We start from the raw sequence: 19431 nt of genomic DNA, 5'->3' as shown, positions 1-19431 counted from the left end.
GAGCCCCTTGTTACACAGCAGAAATTATCACAACATTGTAAATCAACTATACTTCAATAAACCTTAAATATAAAATAAAAATATATATCAGATTAAACAATAAAATAAACATTCCTTCAAGGAAATTCTGTAGCCACTAAAGTTAAGTCATTTAGTAAGTCCCAAAGTAGCATATGATCAATGACTGTGCAATACATGTGTAAATATTTGTTGTAAAAACCCATGATTGTAGTATTGCTAAGTGTATGACAAAGAATCAGCTTAAACGAATGATTCTTTACTCGCATGGTCAGGGAAATATTACACTTCAGCTTAGCAACCCCAGGAAGAAATAAAGATGCTCAGCATTATAGTTTTTAGGGAAAGGCAAATCAAAATCAGAGTGAAATGCCACTTTACACCCACTAGGATAGTCATAATTTTTCAAAAAGTAGAGAATAATAAGCATTGGCTAAGATAGAGAGAAACTATAACTGCCATACATCACTGATAGGAATGTAAAATGGTGTAGCTGCTATGGAAAACAGTTTACTGATTCCTCAAAAAGTTAAACATAGCCCAGCAATTCTACTTCTATGTATATGCACAAAAGGCTTAAAAACAAGCACTCAAACAAAAACTTGTATGTAAGTGTTCGTATCAACACTATCACAATAGCCAAAAAGTAGAACCAGTCCAAATGTCTATCAACAGATCAATAAATAATAAGATATGGAACATCCATACAATGGAATATTATCCATAAAAAGTAATGATATATGCCTCAACATAGATAAACCTTGAAAATATTATGTTAAGAAGCCACTCACAAAGACCAACGTAATATGATTCCATTTATATGAAGTATCCAGAATAAGCAAATCTGTAGAAACAGAAACTAGATATAGTGATTGCTTAGGGCTGGGAAAAATGGGTAGGCTGGGAGGAAGTAGAGGAGTGATGGATAAAGTGTACAGGGTTTCTCTCTGAGGTAATGAAAATATTTTTAAATTGTGATGATGGTTGCACACATCTGTACATACACTGACATCATTAAATTATACACTTTAAATGATTAAATTTTATGGTGTGTGAATTATTTCCCAATGAATCTTTTTTATAAAAAAGAAAAGCAGGAGTTCCCATCATGGCACAGTGGTTAACGAATCCGACTAGGAACCATGAGGTTGCGGGTTCGATCCCTGGCCTTGCTCAGTGGGTTAAGAATCCGGTGTTGTGTGAGCTGTGGTGTAGGTCACAGACGCAGCTCAGATCCTGGGTTGCTATGGCTCTGGCATAGGCCGGCAGCTACAGCTCCGATTCGACCCCTAGCCTGGGAACCTCCATATGTCACAGGAAGCGGCCCTAGAAAAGGCAAAAAGACAAAAAAATTAAAAATAAATAAAAGCAGAAAAGAAAAGCAATTTATAGGCAATACTAAATACTACGACTGTATCCAATATTTTTAGATAAAGAATAGTATTATCCATCTTGTTGACTTACTTATTTCAACCTACTTTTAGCTATTTTTAGAAGTCCAGTCCATTGTCAAGTGATGAACATTGGCCAACAATGTTAATGTCCAAAATAATGGCCAGAGGTCTTGAAAGAACTGCCCAGGAAAGAGTTCCTAAAATGTTTACTCGTGTCTGTGAAATAAATGGATTATCTCTTCAGATGACTTCAGAAAGAGCAACACTCACTTGGAGATACAAATTCTGATGTGTGTGTTTTTAAAATAGTCATATTCACCTACCTATGTATTTTGTTATATACATTTAATTGAAAATAGATAAAATATACAATATGTGTACGCACATATGTATGTATGTTCAATCTTTGATTTGTTAACAGGACAAGTAGAAGGAAATGGAAATTATTTTTTTCTCATTTATTTAACAGACATTTATTGGGCTCCTAACATATGGTACAAAAATCTTAAAACAAATTTTTCAGAAAAAAATTTTATCTGATTAAGTGAGGATAATCCAGATTTTTTTGTAAAGTGAGGAATTTAGATGAGAAGGTAGAAATCAAATAATATATCAGTACTTAAGAGCAAACTCTGTAAGATAATCAACAGAGACCAGTGTTCCCCTGAGGAAGTTCTTTGGCACTTATTTTTTAAAGCCCTTAAAAGTACCTTTGACCAGCAGAATATCCAAAGGTGGGATAACTAACTGTCTTGGCAATAACTTATGTATGGTTTCCATTTACCTACAAAGAGAAATCCATCTTCAGTTCTTCCATTAGTTTCAAGTCCTCCAACTAGGTACTATGTACCTTTTACCAAAATGATTCCTGTTAGTCCTACTAACTGATTAAAACAGCATAATAATACAGCAGGGAGAAGATGTCATAGGTGTTGGTGGTGTCTTTGAAATCGTGTCCACTGTGCTAATGATCTACAGGTAAAAGATCACTCGTATATTTCTATAGAATTATTTTAGATTTTTGTCATTTTTCCTTCTGCTAAAAACGTACTAAATCATAATAACTAGGTAACTAATTGCGTCTCCCACTGATGTTCAACTTCTATAGCAACTGAGTTCGAGTGAAAAATTTAGCCAGAAAATGATTTCTGTGAACTCAAGTGAAACTCTAATGATACCACCACATAAGAGAAAAACTGCCACCATCATATGAAAAAAGTTAGCGCAGAGCAGATTGATATCTAAGAGAGGCCCTTTCAACCCTGCAGGCAATGGTGTTTTCAAAAGTTTGCAAGCTGACTATTTTATCTGGTATTGTTTGAATGCTCAGATGTCCCCCAGAAGGACAGGTAGTATTTTTTTCTAACCTTGAAATAGACATTCAGTGGAAATGGGAAATAATGAGATTTGCCTGTACATTTCTGCTAATATATCAGTTCTCACTAATGGTTAATACATACAAGATTTACTTCCTTGGTCACCTTGAATCCCAAACCTACCTTCTAAAACTATTAGTTTGTATTGGTGATATGTGACTTTTATTATTGTGAGAAAAAATATTTATTTACACAGTTATAATCTACTTGAATTCTTCTGCATAACTCTTGGTCAGTCCCTTTTATGTTTATGTTTACATGAACAGTTATAAAAGACACATAAATACACAAAATGATACCCAGAAGTATAAACATACCACATGCCAGATGTTGTGCTTTGTATTTCATTTTAATCCTCAAAATAACTCTGCAGTAAATGAGATTCCCACTTTATAGATTAGAAAAATCTAGAAAATCTAATCTATAAAGTCACTCAGCCTGTGACCTTTGACAAATAGTGGGAGAATGATCCAAACCCAAAGAGAAAGACAAATCCTCATAACATTCGAGGTCCTGCACACACACGTCCTCCCCACTCATTATATCTCATTTTCTCTCCACCTTCAGTCTGCAAGCCTGCAGGCCTTCTCGCAACCCAGAGCCTTTGCACTGGCTGGTCCTTCAGCCTAACACCCCCTCCCCCCATATTTAAATTGCTCGTCCTCTCACATTCTCACATTTTGACTCAAATATTGCTTAATCCTTGAGGTTTCTCCTGATCACCCTATTTAAAACCATAACCCAAACCCAATCTTTTTTACCTTGCTATTCTATTCTCCTGTAGTGTTTTCTACCCTCTAACATTATCTTTACTGTTTGTTCCCCTTGCTAGAATTATGCTCCACTAAGATATAGATTGTTGTCTGTTTTGTTCTTTAATGCTTCCTCAGCAACGAGAGCTGTGCCTAGCATATAGTAGGGGCTAATTAAGTATTTGTTGCAATAAATAAGAGACCTGATGACCTCAAAGCCTGTGTGCCCTCCTCAAAAGACTCCAGTAATGAGCATCTGGAAATTGTTTTATTTCTTTTTTTTTTTTTTTTCTTTTTTTCTTTTTAGAGCCGCACCTGCTGCATATGGAAATTCCCAGGCTAGGGGTCCAATCAGAACTGCAGCTGCCGGCCACAGCCACAGCCACAGCAATGCAGGATCCAAGCTGCGTCTGTGACCTATACCACAGATCAGGGCAACGCCAGATCCTTAACCCACTGAGCAAGGTCAGGGATCGAACCTGCAACCTCGTGGTTCCTAGTCAGATTCGCTTCTGCTGCGCCACAGTGGGAACTCCTGGAAATTGTTTGAAATATTATTAGTCTTAACTTCTCTTTCTGCTGCCTAGTTTCTCCCTGTCACCAAATAATGAGGAGCAAACCCTCCCCTCAACTACCTGGCTTGTGTTTATGTGACTGAGGATGGGAAGGGGCAGGACATCATTTCCCCCCAACCTTGGGCATTTCTGTAGGAAGATGACCTGTGTGTGTGTGTGTGTGTGTGTGTGTGTGATCACCATCTTTCTGTTCCCCCCAGAGGAGTTGATAACTCTCTCTGTTAGCTACACCACAAGCTTAGTGAATGAGCCATGCTGTTGGGCAAGCATGGAAACCGAAGACCCAAGGGGAAGAAAAGGAGCTTTCTCCCCTCTGCCTGCTTGTAGCCTCCTAGGCTAAAAGAGGTCCCTGCTCTGTTTGGCATTTGCAGTCTTGAGGGATGAAAAATAAATCTGAGCTTGGATTACATTTCTAGTTGGTTAAAATTCAGAATTTCATAATGAACAGTCACAAGGCTTAATGGATTTTGTGCTCTGTGCTCACGGTTGGATATTTGTTGAAATTCAACTTGGAACTAATTCATCTTTGAAAGGCATCTTAAACTTTCTAATAACCCCTAAGCCTGTTTGAAGAAAGGCAATGACAGAAAACAAGTTCTTATCATTTCATTGGTGTAGTTCTTGGTAGGCCTGATGTGAACTCACTTTTTTCACTTTACTAAAAATTATTTTTGGGCTGACTCTGTATATAATAAGAGAAAATAGGTAGATAGAAAACCTTTGAAATATTTAAATAAACAAACTTTTTTAAAGGTGCAAGTTATCTCCTTCCAGACTTTTCAGTGTGTGTGTGTGTGTGTGTGCACGCGTGCGTGCGCACACATGTATGATTATATATTAGAGGGAACCTTAGTAAGTTGTTATTTCTGAATTATAAGATTCAGGGTGATCTTTATTTTCTTAATATGACTGCATATTTTTCAATTTTTTTTCCATAGAAGTGTATTGTTTTTACAACCATAAGAGCCATTAATTTTAAAAAATAAAAGTAAACTCATAAACAAGAACTAATGAAAACACACAGCCACACACAATATATATGTATTTGAACTTTGGAGAATGGATCCATACTCCCTGCTCCATCTCACCTCCCCACACATTCACCCACTTCATAATTTTTTAAAACATTATTTACCCAAGTCCTGGGGTCACATCTAAACCACTTGTCTCATCAACTCACAAATGAAGAAAACAAAGACTCAACTGGGAGAGATTGAAATGGAGGCACCTCCTTTCTAGCCCAGACTTTCAGAGAGGTAAACCACATACCTAATCCTTTCTAATAGATTCCAGAAAGAACATGGATGAAACTTCTCTTGATCTTTTTTTTTTCCCTTACACAAATTTAATCCTTTGATGGCTTATAACCAAAAAGCAGTATTTAAAGAAATAGCACCCGTCACTTTTATTATATACAGCACCGTTAGCAAGATACTACCTTGAGTAGCTGTTTAAAAGGATGACACTTCAAAAGGTAATTGACCTAAATTCTCCTTCCTGCTCTGCAGTCCAGTGAGTCTTGCCAATGTGCAGCCCTCCCAGGCATCTCACACATGGAAGAGATACAGTAGGGTTCTGGGAAGCATGAGAATCTAGGCCACTGTGATTAAAACTAATTCAAACATTATTTTAATGCCTATGTTTAGTTTGCTAAAAATTCTCAACTTCATTGGGTGCCTCAGGGCTGACAGCTCCTCTCTGGAATGAATCAGAAGCTGATTTATAGAGAAGAACACTTTAAAGTGATTACACCTGCTCCGGTCCCATCTGGCTGGGGGATGATGAAATGGAGTCCTGTGTCTCTGCTTTCAAAGTGTATGTTAGGATTTGAGTCATAAGCAACGTTACAAAACACACGTATCTAAAAGAAGATATTGTACCATGAGCAGCCTAACATTACCTAATTTCTTTTGTTAATCTCATAGAGAACACAAGTGCAAGAACTCTTGGGGAGCAGATGGTCACGAATTCAGTCATCTTATCTGGCAATGTTCACATTCCAGGGTCGTTTCATTGCTTTGCCCCCAAGTTGTATTTTAGCTTGTAAATTATCTGCTAGTAATATTCTTAGGGTAAGGGCATGATTGGTTAATGTACTTTACAACCTACAGGAACACCAATTTAAAATTTTAAATATTCAACACATTTATAGGTTATAGAAATCCTGTCAGCATCAGCTAACCATTGTTCCAAACATTTTTGGAACAAAATGGAGTCAACAAATATCTTTGGTACATGATCTTCTTGAGAGCTTTTGTAGCTTTCTCCCATTATTTTGGAAAATAACAATGTTGCTGTTATTTCAAAACACTTACAGAAGTAGACTTGGCATTGAGGTTCTGACTCATTTATGAAGCCATGTGTTATGAATCACACAGTGATTTCTGTTTGGTACACAGTGGATCAAGGCAGATGTTAGGTTGGAAGGTTTTGCATTACCTGAGTTTGTGTGCTAGCAAAGAAAAGCATGGGAACCAAATTTCTAATATTCATATTCCTTGTATGTATCATTGTATTAGCGAGTGTGCTCATTGTGTGTTCCTCAGATGAAACGGTAGCCATTGCCCTCTTAATTATAAAAGTAAACAATTTTAAAAGAAATATAAACTAAGCCTTTGTTACATAAAGAGTGGAGGAGACAAAAAAGGTGAAATAGGTAAATGGTGGAAAGAAACAAAATCAAGCTCCTTGGAGCCTAATATTGCAAGAATATGAGCAAAAACCCATATGAAGTCACTTAATAATGAGGTCAAGAATGCTGAATAATTTAACATGCCCTTGGATCTTGATTTGTGACTGTCCAAAACTAATATTTCACAAGCCACATTGCACCTTGTCACAGAGCCCTATTTTTCCCTCAATATAATGCCCAAGTATTAATGGACCCAATTTGGTGGAAATTACCTAATTGGCTGCAGTCGCTTCAACTCGAATGTGACATTTTAGATAGTTCTGTAGTCACAACGATAAGTTAGAAGCTTGAGCAGTAGCCTTGCTCTTTGTGATAATTGTAGCAGAAGCTTATGTTATCACTGAAGCTTATTATTTTTGCAAGTTGTACACTCAGCTTTTTGTAAAAATTGTACTGTAAGGAAAAATCCCCAAGGAGGCTCCTTTTCTCTCCTGGTTCTTCTAACAACCTCAGAGGAGAGTGACCACACAGAATGCTATGTGATTATGTTTAAGTGCACTAAACAACATGCCACCTGTTAAAGTATTTTAATAGCCTGAATTATTAAACACTTCCTTAATTCTCTGTATTCTTTAGGTTTTGCACTTGTTCAACTAACCAGATTACTGCTAGTGACTGACATCAGTAAGGACACGTTTTCTGTATTGGGGAAACTGTGTACCTCTTCATCAGACAAGTAAATGAGGAGTAAGATGCCTGCTTCTTGCTAGCATTTCATTGTGCCTAAGCAGTGTGCTTGTGGAAACAGTAAGCTCATTCCTGCACAGTAGGAGGGGACAATGGACCTCTTTCTCTGGTAAGTAATTCTTTGTATTTCTATAATGCCTTATAGTTTCAGGAAGACATATCTTCCCACCTCCCTCTCTTCCTTCCTTCCTTCTATATTCATTGAGTAAATAAGATGATCCAGGTTCTGTGCTGGGCACTGAAAATACAAAGATAAATGAAACATAGCCTCTGTCCTCAAAGAGGCCCCTGGCTAAGAAGGGGATTTGGAAGAAGAATAACGAATTAATTATAATCCTGCGACATGAGTGCTCTAACCATATGTACTACAGAAAGTGCTAAGAACTCAGGAAGCCCTACAGAGAAAGCAACTTTGGGGCCAGATCTTGAACAGATGAACAGATGTTTGCAACTGGAGAAGGGGGCGTGATGAGAGGGCATCAGTGAAGTGATTGCCTCCAGCAGAAGGGACAGCAGCTATGAAGACATCAAGGTTGGATGGACTATGTGTCAGGTGAGGTGAGGTCAGAAAGGATCATATGTGCCTTTGAGAAATAATAGAATATATATGTATTAGTCTCTGCCCCCAGTTCCTGGCACAGAGCTCCTGAATCCTTTGGAATTTCCTAGGTAATAGGAGTGACTTTTGTTCTAAGTAAGTGGCTCTTGGTGAGCTCTTGGGTAGCTTCAGGATGGGGTTAGTGACCAGAAAGACTAAGCCATGAATAGACGCTTGGAACTTTCAGTCCCAGCCCCAATCCTCCAGGAAGAAGAGGGGGTTGGAGGTTAATTATTGATCCTGCATTATGTGAGGAAACTCCATAAAAATCCCATAAGTGTGGCGTTCAAAGAGCTTCAGTTAACATATCTTTGTGCTGGGAGGGTGGCCGATCCCAACTCCATGTGCTCAGGGTCCCTTTCAGACCTCGCCCTATGTCTCTCTTCATCTAGCTGTTCACCTATATCCTTTATCATATCCTTTATCGTATAATAAGCCAGTAAACATAAGTATTTCCCTGAGTCCCATGTGCTATTGTGCAAATAACTGGACCTGAGAAAGAGGTCATGGGAACCTCCAATCTGTAGCCAAGTCAGATGAAAGTTGTGAGTAACCCGAGGACCCTAGACTTGCAATTGGCAACCAAAATGGGGAGCATTCTTTGGGGAATGAGCCCTTAATAGGTGGGGCCTGCGATAACTCTGGTTAGTATCGGAATTGAATTGAGTTGTTAGACACCCAGCTGGTGTTGGAGAATTGTTTGGTGTGGAAAATGCACACATCTGGTGTCAGAAGAGTTTGAGAAATGTTGTGAGTACAATTAAAGGCAAACAGAAGAGTTTCCTAGACAGCCTTGCCCAGGTGTCTGGACAAGTCATCAAGCTTCTTTGAGCTTAGAATACACAGAGGGTATTTAACACTTCCCCCATAGCAATAATTTGATATTAATGCTGTTGTCCTTTTAGCAACAGTCCATTACATATATTTCTCCCGAGTACTGGGTACTATTAGCCAATGAAAGCTAATGTGACAAACTGTAGGCTCTTCTCTCAACCAATGATCATCAATGTACCTACCACTCTGCAAACAGTCTTACCCAATGAGTGTTCTACCACACTGAGTGTCTTTTGCAATGCTAGTGTTTATTCTGCCATGATCTCCCTTCCTGCAATTTGTTTTTGCTCTGAGAGGCAGTTTTGATCCATGTGGTGAACAAAAGGCATGCAAGTGCTAGTGCTGGAGCAAAGAAATAAAGGGTATCATGCTGGGTGTTCAAATACAACTGTAACAGTTCAAGTGAATTTCAAGGAAATGATTGGAGAGAGTAACGATCAGCTGACAAGTAGAGACTGTGGCAGTCTGACTTTGGAAAGGGCATGGTATAGAAGAGGGCATCTTGGAAAAACTGCACAAAACCTGGCTGCAGGGACCTTGTGACCTCAGGGAACCTGGAGGGAACAGACTGGCCATTGTCAGCCATTGCTGTGATATTGGGAACCCCTCTTTGTAGGGTCCACACTTACAAGACCTTGTGCAGTACTAATTCATTTCCTGAAATGAGTGCACCCCCTAAGCACCAAAGAGTAAATTGGGAATTCATGGCTTATTAAGGTATACCTCTGGGGCCAGGCCATCTGGGTTTCAAACTCAGCTCACCATTTACCAGCTGTATCATCTCGGATATTGCACCTCACTGACTTCTGTTTCTCTGTCTGTAAAATGGCAGTAACAATACTACTTACCAAATGAGGTTATTGTGTAGGTAGGATAGTACTTGTAAAGCACTTAGAATAGTGCCTGGCACATAGTAAATATTTGGAAATATTAACTGTTGTTATTACTGGTGTTATTTAGTTTTCTGTCTATAAGATACGGAAAATTGACTAAATGATCCCCGAGGTCCCTCCCAGTTCTAATATTACCTGAATTTGCCAATCCCTTTTATCCTAAGGAAAAATTCACAGGTTTTGACTGCCCCCATCCAGGTTACATGGGGAGTAAACACTAAGCTGCAAAACTAAAACTGGAACCCAGGTTTGCCAGCACTAATCTTGTGCCCTTTGTGTCCCTCAAAATACAAGCCAACCAGAGCATCAAGGTGGTGGGAGTCAGAGGAGGGGCTCACTCTGCAAACAGCCCTCCCAGCCCCGCCCCTTGGAATCACAGAAATTAAGCTCATTTGTTTCTGGTTTTTGTTTTTAACCCTTTCCATTCCTCTGCAAACTAAGAAGGGAAGTGGCAAGCCCAAGACGCAAAAGGGAATTTGTTACCTTGGAAGATTTAGAACTAACATTAGAATATTCCTCCCCACATTTAGGACTCAGGCCCCTTCTGTTGGCTGCAGTGCTGTTAGGAGATTGATCATCTTTGCAGTGCGAGGGGTCTACTTTGTATCCAGCGGTACTCTACGTCAGTTTGCAGGAAAGACAAATCCTTGGATTTGGTCCTTTGTTTTACTACCCTTTGCTCTTGTTATATGTGCTGGAATCCTAGCCATACTTGTTCCCCTTCTGCCAGAATGATGGCCATTCTGCAAGGGTTCAGTGAAGATGGAGGGGAGCAGGGGGAGGGAGGAGGGGGGAGGCAGAAGGAGAGGCGAAAAGGGACACACTTCCAGCAAACTGACCTCTCCTCTAGTGTCAGTCTTGGTAAATTTTGCTTGTCTTCTTTCCTACAGTTTTGAAACCCACTTGCATGTAGCAGAGATGCTGGGCTCTCACTCCTGGGAATGAAGCTTTCCTCTTTCATTATTGTCTCTCTTTTCCCCTTGTCTCTGTCCATTTAAATATTAGAATAATCATTACTCTTTTAACAGCTAAAATATCCGTGCAGATTTTTTAAAATAAGTATTTTTCGTTTGGCTGGGCTGATTTCATCAGAGGAGGTTAATGTGATCATTTTAATTTGCAAAATTTCTTCCTCCTTTTACTTTTCCGACATTTGATTCTGAGCCCACATTCAGCAATTTCTGATGGTTTGTGTGTTTCGGTGTCAGCTGGATATGCAGAATAGGCTCTCAACAGTCTCCAAATTTGATTATGACCAAGAAACTACTATTCTATAAACACTGAAAATTGGAAATTATCTCTAGAGCTGTTTGTTAACGAAGTCGAAGGCTAACCTTTAGGGCTGATTAAAATTCCGCTGATGAAAACTCTCGCAGGTCTCTTTCATGAATCCACCCCTGGTACGAATGCTGGTGTGTGGAAATTAGTCTGGGTCCTCCCCTTTTGCCCTCCCCTTTAATCTTTTGGTCAGGTTTAGGTGGAGATTTTTAAAGCTTATAGGTTTCTCTTTCTCCCTTTTCAGAGTATGTATTGTAAATCCAAACAGATGTAAACCGGTCTATGAATGTGTAACTATTCCTGAGCCCCTCAAACTAGGCAGTCCTGCTGAATCTGCCTTCCTCCATCAATAAGAGAATGAAGTCATTTAGGGATAATTAAGAGGGGCAAAATAGGGGTATGTTTTCTGTAGCTGACAGTAGAAATAAGTGTGGAGGCAGGAGAGATAATGACAAACCTCCAAGTATAGTACTCGATTGGTGGAATGCAATGAGTTGTTTTAATGAGTCTATTTGCTAAATGACAGTCAGTTAAAATACAGATTCTTATCAAGGGATTCCTGCATGGTGACAGCAGCCACTCTGCTGCCCTGCTGGTGAATAAAACCTTCTAAATCCTCCCAAAGTGCTGCAACATCCATGTGCAAAGCAGCATTTGAATTTACTCGGTACATCTCTGTATACAAGAAGGATGCCATTGACGGCACATAGCATCACTATTACTATTGCTAAACAGATGGAAAATAATTGCTTATGGAATTTGCGTTTTAATCGCATTAATGTATTTGGCAGGGAGATCCACCTAAGTACACCATTCAAAGCCTGCCTTTGATCTGGGCTCCTTAGGGGCATTTTCCATGACTGATAAACTGCTCCTCTGAGTTCATAGGCAAATGATAAAAACGATAAAAAGAAAAAGAAGAAGAAGGAGAAGAAGAAAGCCAGGAACCAGCCTCCCATTTGGGCATTTTGTCTCCTTGGAGAATCAGACAAGCTAGCCAGGCTTGCAGTCATGCTGACGACTCAGCACACATCTCACCCAGTTATACACCCACACAGGGCTCATACAAATGCCCTCATCTCTCACCTCCCTTTTCTCCAGTTCCCTCCTCCCCCTTGCACACAAACACACACACACACACACACACACACACACGCTTGATGCAAGAATTCATATGCTCTCTGTTTTCAAAGATTCCCACTGCCTTTTATATAAGCCAGTTTAGATGCTTATAAAGTATTTATCAATAATAGTCCTTTTACACATATTTTCCTCTCTTACCCATCACACATTTCTTGGTTAGCACTATAATGTGACATGCTAGAAGTCAGAAGCTTTCCTTTTAATGAAAATGAATGTTTTAATTATGAAATATTTTGTCTTTTATATATTCTGCTGTAAATTAAGCTGTGTGCAGCCATAGGCAAAACCCAACCCTGTTAACTTGTCAATTTTCCTCTCACCAAGACCCAAAGAACAGAATCTAGTGTAGAAAATGTGCTTGCTGCTAAAAGAAAGGGTTCTGTGGATTCCCATTTCAGAAGCACAATCCCCATCTTTCCTCCTTTTGAGGTGGTTGATCAGACACTTCCCTCCCTTCTTAGAATAAAGAGATCTGAGGAGGTTTTAAATTGTTGGATGGATTTGTTTGTTTGTTAGGTGGATTTTTCCTTCTCATTCTTTCTCCTCTGCAGAACACAACTAGTAAATGATTGGATCTTTGACAGAACAAAGGTATTTTTGATGGGCTCTGTAATCTAGTGCGCTAATGCGCCCAGTCCCCTCATTGTCTTGCTGTCTGATCCCATCCCTTCTGCCAGACAGTCACTGCAGGATGAGTCACTTTTAATGTCTGATAATCAAGGTGAATTTTCAAAAAGCTGCCATTTTGGAATTATGCACTATATCACAGTGTCAGGGACGAGAGGAGGAGGAAGGGTGAAGGAAAGGCTAAGATAGACACCTACTGCACATTTGGAGAACTGCAGGATACAGCCAGCACTGCGCCAGACAAGATGTGTCTGGAGGGTCTAAGTCGATCAAGGCATCCATAATGAGAAGGAGACTATGTTAATTATAAATTAAAAATTACTTATATGATAATGAAGATTATATGCACTGGAGAAAACATCTTAGTTAAAACAGACTGGAGGGTTGGAATTAAGCAGCAGCCGTTTGGGGGTATGGATTCTGTACCTACTGAATATAATGTGGCCCATTAAATAACCTAATACAAACTTATATTGGAAAAAGAATACAAGTGAATTGCAGCTGTCTCTGTGGATGCTGTATTGTCTGCCGTCCTTATTTAAAGCTACAGCAGCTAAGGGAGGTTACCTAGCAGATGAATACAGCCCCCCTTCAACTAGGGAGACTGGATATTTCCGGAATCATTTAAAGGACTGAAACCTTTTTTCCCCCATGAAATGGCGAGGGAGATATTGGAAACCCTGGGTAAACAAAGGCCAATCAAATATTCTTGCAAGACTTCGACTATTCAAACATACATTGGTCAGTGTCTTCTCTAAGGTAATTAACTAAACCCATTGTTATGTTTTGTGCTTCTGGATTTTTTTTTTTTTATTGTTGGCTCTGTATTAAATAGAGGGTAGTTGAAGAAAAATGATATAAGAATAGCCTGCTACTTCTATTTGTTATTCAGAGAAGTGAATGCCTATAAATAGAGCCAGGATGTTTTGACTAGGGAAAATGCTGTCCTCATTACAGCTGGGAGATGCTGGGGCGATTTAAAGCTGAAGCTTCAAAGCCTTGTCCTGCTTTATAAAACACAAGGGTTTTCATGGCTTTTTCAGTGGCTGGTCAGAATCTGCTTCATCTGTCCTGGGAGAGGGAGGCAATGACATTTCTGAGAATGCTATTTTGTATCCGTGATGAATGCTTACATATTTCCTCTAACAGAAGTATTTATATACCTTCATATCTTTCCCAACGCAGTTATATTTAGATTATTACATCTTGTTATTGTCTTCCAAAGTTAATTAGTCTATTCCCTCTCCATTCTCCATTCCCACCTTCACCACTCTCTCTCTCTCTCTCTCTCTCTCACACACACACACACACACACACACACACACAATACTTAACAGACAGCTACAAAATAAGCAAAGAAACGATTACCTACCATGCTACTCTTCTCATGTATATAAAAGATTAGACATATAGAGAATATTAGAGACAGAGGTGACCCCTTAAGATCTTTTGGCAAGACCCTAATTCTACTAAAACAATAAAGAAATGACCTGTCCTGCAACACTCACCCAGAGAATGTCAGATGCCAGGCTAGCATCCAGGTGTCTAACTAGCTGGCTGGCATGCTTTCCACAACACCATGCTCTCTTCCCATTTAAAAAAAAATCAGGTCCCTGCAGCTTGACTAAACAGTGATTAATGCACAGATGTCACAATGAAAAAAAGAAAAACCTGAGGAAGAGATAAGAATCATATACATTTTCAACCATGATACAAAGGAATAAAATGAAAAATTGTATGAAATGAAGAAAAGCAAAATGTTAATAGAACATCTATCTAACAAAATGATCTGCCTAGTCAGGAATTCTATTAGAAGGCAGAATTGTCCTTTGAGGAAAATAGTAGAGACATTTGGAACTAGCAAAGAAAACAAACGCTGCTTGCAAAAGTCACACTGCTTTCTTTTTCTCGGTATGTATTTTCATCTGAAATATTAGAATAATTCAGTCATATTCAGGCATAGATTCTCACTGTCATCATTGGGATCCTGAATAGGTTCTGTAAATTTGTGATATAGCTGAAACTAGGACTAAACTAGCATTTCCTTCTCTTCTTCTAAAATTTAGATCCTTAGATAATCCTGCCTTGCTTTCTAAGGAAAGGTCTACCTGATATGATCTGTTCAGTATTTTTGCATCTGTAATTTCCCTTTTGCTATATTCTGTCTCTTGCTAGACTAATCTCTGTCTGAAACATTCTGCACATTTTTATTAAAGTATATCCCTGGTACTTAATGACCCTAAGGTCCTGAGCATGAAACCTTTGCATCCTCAAGTATATCCCTATTTTAGTGTGAAAACTGATATATTTTCTTCACAAACGCAATGACAACAGGAACATTTTTGAAGGCCTTGATAATATAATGATAAACAAGACATTATTGTAAACCAGAACAGGTCCTCCCAAGTATCTCTGCTTTTCCTTTAAAGGACCTAAAGAAAGGCTCCAGTAAGACTTTTAAAAGAGAGATAAATTTTATATCAGTTGAGAATATAGCATGATAGAGAATCTTTGGTAGCAAAAGGGGGGATCAAAAGATCAGGTATTGTGATGAAAATCTTAATGAATAAGATGGAGGAGTTCCCACTGTGGCTCTGAGGTAAGAAGCCCAACTAGCACCATGAGGACTCAGGTTTGATCCCTGGCCTCGCTCAGTGGATTAAGGATCCAGCGTTGCTTTGAGCTGTGGTGTAGGCTACAGATGCAGCTTGAACCCCAAATTGCTGTGGTAGCAGTGTAGGCTGGCAGCTGCAGCTCCAATTGGACCTCTAGCCTGGGAACTTCCATATCCTGTTGGTGTGGCCCTAAAAAGACAAACAAACAAACAAATAAGATGGAGGATGGAGATATGATGGTCAGCAGACAATAAAAATTTTTAAAAACTGCAATTTCTTCAAGTATGAAAAGAAGTGCCTCTCATAGTCTCCCTGGTCCTACTCTTTGCTTCTGAGAAAGAAAAAATTGAAGAACATTCATCTGGCTGGTGGAGTAAACAGAGAAACATGGTGTGTGTGTTTGCTCTGGAGAGCTATCAAGAGTATTGAAGGGACTTCTGTGTCACTATCCTGTTTGGAATAGGGTTTCCGAACCTCAGCACTATTAACATTTTGGGCTGGATAATTCTTTATTGGGTGTAGGGAGTAGAAGCAGGAAAGGGACTGTCTTGTGTGCATTAAACCTCGTGGTCACCTCGTGGTTCCTCATGTTGCCCATGGATTGACTGATGGCTGGTTCTCCCACAGAACTCAACATACCTGTTGTCAAATCTAGAGAGACACGTGTGTCAAAAAGAATTGAGCAGGAGTTCCCGTTGTGGTGCAGTGGTTAATGAATCCGACTAGGAGCCATGAGGTTGCAGGTTCGGTCCCTGCCCTTGCTCAGTGGGTTAATGGTCCGGCGTTGCCGTGAGCTGTGGTGTAGGTTGCAGACGCGGCTCGGATCCCGTGTTGCTGTAGCTCTGGCGTAGGAGAGTGGCTACAGCTCCGATTGACCCCAAAAGAAATAGCAAAAAGACAAAAAAAAAAAAAAAAGAATTGAGCAATTAGTTACTGACATAGAGAGTTAACCAGGATCATATAAATACAAAGCCAACTGCATTTGTGAAGGAGCAACAATATATACTGAAAGAAATCAAAGACCTCAATAAATTTTCATGAATTGGAAGATTTAATATTAAAATTGCAACACTTCCCAGGGAACCACCTCTGTAGATTTTTTTTTTCTTTCTTTTTTTTTTTTTTTTTTTTTTTTTTTGTCTTTTTGCTATTTCTTGGGCCACTCCCGCGGCACATGGAGGTTCCCAGGCTAGGGGTCCAGTCGGAGCTATAGCCGATGGCCTACTCCAGAGCCACAGCAACGCGGGATCCGAGCCGCATCTGCAACCTACACCACAGCTCACGGCAACACCGGGTCGTTAACCCACTGAGCAAGGGCAGGGACCAAACCCGCAACCTCATGGTTCCTAGTCGGATTTGTTAACCACTGCGTCACGACGGGAACTCCTGTAGATTTTTTTTTTTAAGAGGACTATTTGAGACAAAAATGACATTGAAGCCCCTAGTCTTCTATAGAAAGCACACCAAGCTACCCTAGAAAGCACGTTTTTCAATGCCCTTTTCAGATGTGGCCAAGAAGGATAATGGGGGGAAATGGACCTCTCAGAGCCATGAAGAACAGTGAACTGTGAAGCTCCCCCAGGGAGCAGAACAAGAGCCCAATCAAAGAACAGTCCCTACCTCTAAGGGCACCCTTACCCTGTCATTCTACAAAGATTTCAGAATTGCTATGAATCAGTGACTACCACATGATTTCCACTTTCCCTTTCTACATGGGAGTGTTATCCTGTCCCTCCGCCACCACAATGTGGTGGGCATGTTGGGGGCTAAGTATTGGCTTATTATTATTACTTCATGAGTGAATGGATCAAAAGGAGCTATATAAGACCAGTGCTTTGAGTCTGATATATACCTGGATGAGACTTTGGAGTGTCTTTTTTGGAAAAAAAAAAAAAGGTGAAAGTATTTTACTATAAAATAAGAAAGAAAATATTTGTCACTGGAAGAACAAACTGAGGCAGATTTTATTTCACTTCTCAATTACTGGCTGTCCTTCCCTATGAAATGATTATACACACCACCATTTTCATTTGACTTTCTGCACCTATCCATATGGATGATTGTCTCTTTGATATTAGGCTTGAGCATAAGCCTTTCTTTTGCCAGTGAAATGTGCGTAAAAGTAATGTGTACAACTTCCAGCAGAAGATTAACCATGTTATGGTTCATTCATCACTTAATTTCCTCCATCACTTTGTCCAGCTGAAAGCATTGAATAGGCACCACCAAATGAATTCAGAGATATCAACAGAAGGAAAGAGGTGGTGATCTTAAGTCTTAGATGTGAGCCTTTTTTTAAAAAATCAGCCTCATTTCTCAATTTTACGTTTTGCTTGTTGGAAATGAAAAACAGTTGTATCTTTCCATATCATTTCCAAAGAGCAAGTTCTTTCTTGGGCACTATCATTCTTGTATTATCTTGTTAAATGTAGAAAATAGAAACTGAGGCACACTGGTAACATTCTGTTTCTTATCCCCTTCACCTAAATCCATAAGCTAATTAGGTAGTTGATCTGCCTTTCTGAAAAAGCCAGACTTAAGCAATGCAATTTTTAAATTTGAAAACAGAGAAATATCTAAAGAAGCATTTGACAAAATCCAGCACCCTTTCACAATAAGAATACGCAATAAACTAGAATCAGAAGGAAAATTCTTCAGTCTGAAAAAGAGTGTTTACAAAAACCCCAAAGCTAATATCATACTTAGTGGTGAAAGACTAAATTCTGTCCCCAAGATCAGTAACAAAACAGGTATGTCTGCCCTCACCACTTCTATTCAGCATTGTACTAGAGGTTCTAGCCATGGCAATTAGATAAGAAAAAGAAAGGCCATCTAGGTTGGAAAGGAAAAAGTAAATCTGTATTTTCAGACAATATGATCTTGTATATAGAAAATCCTAAGCAATCCACAAAAAAAGCAACTATTACACTAGTAAATAAGATCAATTGTTGCAGGATATAACATCAGTATACAAAAATCAATGGTATTGGCTATACATTAGCAATGAAAAATCCAAAAATGAAATTATGGAAAAAATTTCATTTATAATAGTATTGAAAAGATACTTGGAATAGACCTCTGAAGGTTTAAGCCAAGCAAAATTCATTCTTTTCATCCATTATTATTTGCCTTTTTGTGGATACTTCCAGTGCTCAATCAAAATGGTTCTACTCAAATAAGAGTTTTGCAAAGTGGATCAGTTTTAGGGGTGGAGTGTTGATATGAATATGTGTAGTTTTTGGTGAAGAGTAATTATCCTGATGAAGATATTTTAACCTATATCCTTACAAGTGGAAGATTTATATGCATACTTAACTGAAGGTGAATTAGACCTTAGGTTTCCATGTAGCAACTTCTAGTAATGATTTATCTTAACATTTTGGGAGTCATTTTACCAATATAAATTGTTTTGTACCTTTTTAATCTTCTTACAATGATTCTACATGATAGAGTTAATCACGCTGTCGTTTATACAACATCTGTACTTGGTACAAATTCCTATTTCTTCATGTCTCCCTCTATTTTGTAATTATTTGCACACATATCTGCCTCTGACAGCAGACCATGAAAACAAACACAGCATTTTATTAACTTTGCATTCCCAGTGCTAAGAACATGTTCAAGGTGTGCTGGCCATTCTGAACTCCCATTCTGAACTCCATGGGACTTGTTTTTTACCTGCTTAAAGGCTAGCTCCCTGAGGTCTTCACTCCTCCAAAAACTCTGTGTCAGTCCCCTCAAATTACACATTGACATATAAATTAATACCTATCTTCTTTATGCATTATATCCATGTTTTTTATTTATAAAGTAACCACTAACCGTCATTTCACCATCAGCCATAATGAGAAACAGCCCATGAGAGTCACTTTAAATGTGTCTTCTAATGGGGTTTCACACCACAGTATGAGAATAACTTATCTGTGAACAAGATTTCAAAGATAATAAA

At 39.0% G+C, this 19431-nt stretch overlaps 1 protein-coding gene and 1 long non-coding RNA gene across 4 annotated transcripts in view; one reads left to right on the top strand and one right to left on the bottom strand.

The window, feature by feature from the left end:
• LOC110260920 overlaps positions 1 to 19431 on the bottom strand; it is a 116899-nt gene that overhangs the window by 68110 nt on the left and 29358 nt on the right. The gene's annotated exons all lie outside the window — the stretch shown is intronic.
• The window catches only part of PMFBP1 (polyamine modulated factor 1 binding protein 1), a 116230-nt gene continuing 109002 nt past the window's right edge, over positions 12204 to 19431 (top strand). Inside the window, exon 1 of the mRNA XM_021093858.1 lies at positions 12204 to 13626. The gene's annotated coding sequence lies outside the window, so the exon portion shown is untranslated. The remainder of the gene's footprint in view (positions 13627 to 19431) is intronic.

The sequence above is a fragment of the Sus scrofa genome, chromosome 6, assembly GCF_000003025.6.
Source record: "Sus scrofa isolate TJ Tabasco breed Duroc chromosome 6, Sscrofa11.1, whole genome shotgun sequence".
NCBI classification, from domain to species: domain Eukaryota; kingdom Metazoa; phylum Chordata; class Mammalia; order Artiodactyla; family Suidae; genus Sus; species Sus scrofa.
The sequence above is the reverse complement of the archived record's forward strand: the minus strand, read 5'-3'. Positions and strand labels throughout refer to the sequence as shown.